The sequence below is a fragment of the Saccostrea cucullata genome, unplaced genomic scaffold (assembly GCF_032062105.1).
Source record: "Saccostrea cucullata isolate Sc308-1 unplaced genomic scaffold, CSIRO_AGI_Scuc_v1 ctg902, whole genome shotgun sequence".
In the NCBI taxonomy this organism is placed as follows: Eukaryota; Metazoa; Mollusca; class Bivalvia; order Ostreida; family Ostreidae; genus Saccostrea; species Saccostrea cuccullata.
In genome coordinates this window covers 349,434-356,851 of record NW_026931814.1, presented here as the reverse complement: position 1 = coordinate 356,851, position 7,418 = coordinate 349,434, and the positions used below count along the sequence as shown (strand labels likewise).

The window sequence follows — 7,418 nt, the reverse complement described above, 5'->3', positions numbered from 1 at the left end:
CATTTGTGATACACAATTTAAGGAGTTTGGATGGTCAACAAGTTACCCAATAAAACACCTAAATATGTGCAAATATGATGATTTTTTTAAGCCATTAACAATTAGTGAAGAAAACTCATGTTCCATTAATATTCTAATATATATATATATATATATATATATATATATATATATATATATATATATATAAGTGAATTTCTTTGTGCTTTCTATATATATATATATATATATATATATATATATATATATATATATAAAAAGCACTAAAAAACCAACAACACTGTATATCCTAGATGTCGGATCTACCAGGTAGATACAAGGTCACGGATGGAAATTTATATAAAGCACTAAAAATGACCAACGACACGAACAATAAAAATTGTCAAATTTTCGGGACGCCCTGTCCCTTCCTCAGGACAAAGAAAAAAGTTAAAAAGTCATAAGAACAAAGGAAAAAGAGAAACAAAAACAACTAGCACTACTACTAAACTACTAAACACTAGATATTTACATACTTAATTACATGTTGAATTGGAAATTTTTAAGAACACTAATAAAGAAAGAAATCTGGACCGCTATGAAATGCGTCCGGTCTATCGGGTATACTCGGGTGAAGTGCGATTTACATAATTGAACGAATTAATTATGCTAATTAATTACGACAATCAGTAAATCGTACATTGTTTCATTCTCTCAAAATGGCGTAACTTTACTTAATAAAGAATAATGAAAGAAAAATCATATAGTAGGGATATTTAAACATATGAATTGTGATCAATTATAAATTTTGAAATATTTAAGGACTTACTATCGGGAAAAAATAATTAACAAAGGCGTTAGCAATACATAGTTATGTGGTTGTTCGAGTTCGAGAGTTGGTGGCACAAATTAACTGTAGAGTTTACACTAAATTGAGAGAATAATTTTGTTTAGTATGATCAGGAATTGGGTCTAATTTACGTTCATTCTGGTGAAGTCATTCAATTTGTTAATACCATTTGGGCGGAATGACTTCAATCTGTGCATCCAGAACTTTTCCAATTCAACATGTAATTAAGTATGTAAATATCTAGTGTTTAGTAGTTTAGTAGTAGTGCTAGTTGTTTTTGTTTCTCTTTTTCCTTTGTTCTTATGACTTTTTAACTTTTTTCTTTGTCCTGAGGAAGGGACAGGGCGTCCCGAAAATTTGACAATTTTTATTGTTCGTGTCGTTGGTCATTTTTAGTGCTTTATATATATATATATATATATATATATATATATATATATATATATATATATATATATATATATATATATATATATATATATAAGAGGCTAGTCATTTTCTGAGATAAAAACATGTTTGTATATGTAAAACCCCTTTTAAACCTTTTTAGTGAACAAATTTCTCAAACTTTCCAACTATGTTTATGCAAGTATTTGATCATCAGTTGGTCAAACATTTTACAGTTTCAATTTGTAATTTTTTAATAAATGATTCAATACAGTGAGAGAAAAAATAAAAGCTATTTCAGTGAGCCATTTGATTTTAATTTTGTTTCTTATTCATGTAGTTCCTAGGAATATGGAATGATGATAGGGTTTTATGAACCAAATGCTGAAGTGAGAGCTTTTTTGTAACTGTCAGACTATTGTTGTTGTGTTTCTGCGATGACATCATTGTTTTCTTTAAAATTGTCAATTTGTCATCATATTAAACTTTTCACATTTTGTCTTCTTTGGCAGTAGTCACAGCAATTGTAATTTCAGGGTAATAAAGAAACTAAAATATCAATATTGGTAATTAAAGCAGATTGAGTGCAATATTCATAAAGATAATTTTTGGTGAGTCTCAAACTAATATATTATTAAATTAACAACCTAAAGAGTTCATAATTGTGGTTTCATCATTTAGTCTGTGTTGAATAATAATTATACCCTTGCAACGGAAGAAGAGAGGAGTATAGTAATGCTGATGGTGTGTTTGTATTTTAATTTGTTGTGAAACTGAAGTGAAGCAAGGAAATTCTCCACTTTACGGTGCCCGATGAAGGCTGCACATCCACACCATTTTCAATAATAAACTTTTGCAGCTGAAAGCTTTAAAATATCCAGAGTAAAGTGTGATATAATTAATCCAGTCATGGTGTAAGACATCATTTCCTGTCAGAATGTGTATAGTACGTTTAATGAATTACTAGTACGTGTCAGCGTTGGGCTTATGATTAGACATTGCAAATTATTCCTGCTCTGTTAAATCCTGGCTCCAACCGTCATTGTCATTGTTCATGACACTGATTCAGTATATTGATTTTGTGACGTATAATATGGCCAACTCTGTTGTATTAATTGTAAATTCTCATGATGTTCCATGAATTGATCATTGATCATGATAGCCGATATTGCTTCAAATCTTGTGAATATTTTTATATGAACTGTTTTGTGCACTTCGATAATGAAATAGGATTTATAAAGAGGCTTAATAATAACCTAATTTAGTTTATTTCAAGTGCATATGTTGAATTTAATCTGCTACCAATACAAATCAATCGAGCCTACAATATTGGCAGATACTTGTTTTATTTGTATTTTTGATATTTTAGTCAGATATTCGACTACATGTGTGTACCAAAGAATTTATTTGGTTTAGAGACTCAAATTGAACAATTCTTTTTCTATTGGAGGAATTGTTACAAAGATTTAAAAATAAAAAAACATCTTCCCAGACGGGGAATCGAACCCCGGCCGCCGCGGTGAGAGCGCGGAATCCTAACCACTAGACTACCTGGGAATTTATGATTAAGAGGAATAAATAATTATTGTATTCTTTGAAAGAGTGTAACCTATATGTTAACTTGTTAGTGATGATCTTTTACGTACAAAATACATATATATTCGAGTGTAATGTTAATAAAATTAATCAACTTCTCAAAATTTAACATTGAGCTGTCGATGTGTACATGAACGACAACTCTCCGTCGGCTAAAAGTTGAAGGTCATCAGTCAGCTCCGTAGGAGTCTCAGATTATGAGATGTATACGGTTGTGTGCCCTTAAGAGCATTTTATTTTTTTTTTCTCTATATATTTCATTGAAAACAACATTTTGAAAGTGGGGGTGCTAATTCAAAGGGGGGGGGGGCTAAACCAACAAAAAATGTAAACTCCAATCTTCAATGCCTATATTATGTATATATTTGCAAAAAAGTTGGGGGGGGGGGGGTTAAGCCCCACCTAACCCACCCTAGCCCCCCTTTCAATTTATCTCCCCTTTTCAAATTGCTTCCGACAGATATGGTCTGAAATATCTTACGTTTTCCATTTTATGATTTTGATATTTTACGTTATGTATCAAAATCTTAAAACATGCCTGGAAAACGTTCTAGATATTTTGGTGTATGTAAAATATCAAAATCGTACAACATAATAGGGAAACGTTTCGGTCTATGTATGGGGATGTTTTACCAAATAGTACGTATGAAACAGACAGACGGATAGGAAGAGCTACTAGGGCATATGTGTATATTTATCTACTACTACGACTAGTAGGCAAATAGTATACACATTTGTAAGCCCAATTTATTGAAAGGCTTAATACAATGTAAATAATATATCCTTAGGGGACCTATACTCCTTAAAAAATATTGTCTACTTTAATTGAACAAACATGGCCAAAATGTATTCTAGAAATGGTGTGAATCAGATTTAGATTCCCAAAACTCAAAAAGCTAGAAATATGTCCATAGGACATGAATGCCCCACCAAAGGTATATTAGTAATGCAACATGAAAATTTGTATATATGAAATTGATCAGAATATCTTGAATAGTGATGCATTTGAATTGCTTACATCAGTATGTATCATCATATGAAGTTTGACACTAATTTCTTTAAAGTGAGGTCAAGGTCAAAAAATGTTGATGCAGTTGAAAAGCTCTCATCAGTATGTATCAGCGTATGAAGTTGAAAAATTATTATAAATTGTTTCTTTAAAACTGAATAACACCAATTTGATAAAGTGAGATCAGGGTGGAATGAAAGGTGAAGGTCAAAAATGTTGATACAGTTGAAATGCTTACATCAATATGTATCAGCATATGAAGTTTGACAATAATTTAGTAATGTTAGGTCCAGGTCAAAGCAAAGGTCAAGGTCAAAAATGTTGATGCATTGCATATCTATCATCAATGTGTATCAACATATTAAGTTTGATAAAAAATCTTGAATGATTTCTTTAAAACTAACTTAAACAAAATTTGAAGGTCAAGGTCAAATGAAAGGTCAAGGTCAAAAATGTTGATGCAGTTAAATTGCTTACATCAGTATGTATCAACATAAGAAGTTTGACACTAATTTAGAAAAGTTGGGTCAAGGTCAAAGGAAAGGTCAAGGACAAATATGTTGATGCAGTTGAATAGCCCTCATCAGTATGTATCAGCATATGAAGTTTGATAAAAATATCTTGGATTGTTTCTTAAAAACTGAGCTAAACACTTATTTAAGAAAAGTGAGGTCAAGGTCAAAGGAAAGGTCAAGGTCAAAAATGGTGATGCAGTTGAATAGCTCTTATCAGTATGTATCAACATGTATAGTTTGATAACACCATCTTGAATGGTATGGTTTAAACTGAGCTAAACACTAATTCATAAATTTAAGAATTGAGGTCAAGGTCAAAGGAAAGGTCAAGGTCAAAAAATGTTGATGCAGTTGCATAGCTCTCATCAATATCTATCAGCATATGAAGTTTGATGAAAATTTCTTGGATAGTTTCTTTGAAATTTAGCTTTGAACAGAGCTAAACGCAAAGTGTGACGGAAGGACAGCTAGACGGAAAGACGGAAGACGAACATGACAAACACTATATGCCCCGGCCATATTCATGGCGGGACATAAAGAAACTTTTAAAATTTAAAATAGCAATATTTTTTCAAAAGTCAGTAATATAAACTTACGACTTTTCTACACTTTTTAAAACCATTCCTCTCGATAAATTAAAAACTAGGGTTCTTAATATCATAGACAACTGCTATCTCAATAAAAATAGAACTAGGAAATTTTGTGAATTAGATATTAACAAAATAACTTTCCAATTGTTTTTAAACATTCAGATTCTACACCCAGTTATAAATAATCTGAAGTTGATAATGAAAGGCTGACAACTGATGATTAAATTTACTTTGATGTAGTCTTCGGACTTCAAACAAACTGTTGGAATTTCAATGGTCACTCAATGTACTCTTTATTGGTTGACATGTATTTATATTCATATGAAGCAGAATTTTAAATTCAAAAACTTTTACAAAAGAAGAAGAAAACACTAGCTGTGGCCTTCAACTCGAAATGCATAATCATTTATAGAAACATTACATTACAGTACGTTAAAGAAGTATGATAGTTACTTACACATTCATACTATATATCTCAGTGAATGCTTTCTCTTCCTGTAAGCTCCTGATCCCACCTCTATAATTTATAGGGGTCCTTCACGGATTTGTATTGTTCATAGATTTTGTTACATTTGTCAAGTTCGTTTTCTTAATCTTTTTCATTCAAATTCAGAATTGAGCTTATGTACCTCGTTGAATACCAGAAAGTCTAAATTAAGCCTAGATGTAGCTCGTTCTTTGCAATTAGTTATAGAAGAAAGTTCAAGATGTCCTATAGACATAAAAAAGAGCATACGAACACTGGGTTTGAGAAATGTTTTCTTTACATGTACAAGCTTAATGGAAAGAAATATTTAAGTTAGACCAAATTTTTGATGTAAAAGGTTAGACAGACGAAGTTTAAGATGAGATAGGAATATGAAAAAAAAAGAAATTTATATTAACAACTAGCTGCAGATCTGTAGCTCTCCGAAAGAAAATACATTGATAGACCAGAGAGCTACAGTGCCACCCATTTAAAAAACTGTATATTTATTGCGCACAAAAAAGTGCGCTCGGTTCTCGATTTATTACTCCATGTTTTTAAAACTATAATCTCAAAATATTACTTACCTTGTGTTCCTAACATATTCTTTCACTGTTTCCACAACCAAACATTCCTCATAATTGTTGTTAATAGTCATCCTGACCCTGATATTGTAATCATCGAACATTTCGCTTATTTATACTGCCATTTTGGTTTCAAAGATAATTCGGTCCAATATGCTTCGTTCGGATGTCAACTAGGAGAGTAATCGAAAGAAGATAAAGGATTTTTTAAAAATCTTTACTTATTTGCAGTTGAGGTAAGAATTTGAAAGAATTTATCAAGAACCGAGTGCACTTTTTTGTGCGCAATAAATATACAGTTTTTTCAGTGGGTGGCACTGTAGCTCTCCGGTCTATCAAAATATTTTTTTCGGAGAGCTACAGATCTGCAGCTAGTTAACAACCTTCAGACTTTATTGAAAGTATTTCAACAAGGACTCGACAAAATACCTAAAAGTGCATGCTAAGAGTTGGATCTAAAGTAGCATTTGGCATCATCTTCATTTCATTGCCAGAACTGTCGTTTGTGAAAGATAAATCACTTTAACAATAAAAATAACATTAAATAAGTAGGATTTTTCCTGCAAAAAATGTGAAAAATACAAAGAAAAAAAAAGAATATTATATAATTTCAGATACTATATACATGTAAGTTTATCAAAGAAAGGATCTTCTTCAAAGAAGAAATAAAATGTATAAAATGAGAATAATAAAAAAAAAATTAAAATATAATGTATCTAAGGAGGAACAGGACCTTTAGCTGAAAAAATTCCTGTCAGTGATTTTTTTTTCGAATTTTTTATATTTCTAATTTAATGTGTTCTTAACATTTTAAAACGGTACTGTCATGGGATTTCTTGACTTATTTAAAAGATATCGCCCCACTAATACCGCCCTGTTTAGAGTTTGTATGGAGTTTAGATACTTCATATTTACGGGCCCATAACGGAGTCCACTGAGAATTCAAACACTACGTCTATGACGTCACTGACGTCAGACTGCAGGGTAAAGAGAAACAAATGTGTTGATTGGGCAACTTCACAATATCTAAATGATGGCAAGATCTTTAAAAATTTTATTTATAATAATTTCAAAAATTAAATGTTTAAATAAATGTTTAAAAAACAATTTTAGAATTTAGAATAAGATTACACAAGAACTGTTGATTTTAACAACGTTTAACACGTATATTATCACCGATTATGTAGTGATATTGTCTTTCCTGATATACTTTATTTTATCAAATAAAATATACCACATGACTTTGTCATATACAAATTTTAATTGAAAAATTCAAATTTTTGTAGAGGACAATATGTCTTTTTAGTCATATGACATGTGTCCTGTCTCCCCTTAAAAGAATAACAAGACAATGTCGTAATCTAATAACAGAAGAAAGCTCCTAAGTCTTATCTTGTTCTCTGGTACCTCCTGTTAAGGTTTTATATATAAAGTAGAACCAT

General features: G+C 30.9%; 1 non-coding gene across 1 annotated transcript; it reads right to left on the bottom strand.

Annotated features, from left to right (window-relative positions):
• Positions 1-2,701: 2,701 nt before the first annotated feature.
• Positions 2,702-2,773, bottom strand: Trnae-cuc (transfer RNA glutamic acid (anticodon CUC)). Its single transcript has one exon. It is a non-coding gene; the product is annotated as a tRNA-Glu (tRNA).
• Between the last annotated feature and the right edge of the window lie 4,645 nt (positions 2,774-7,418).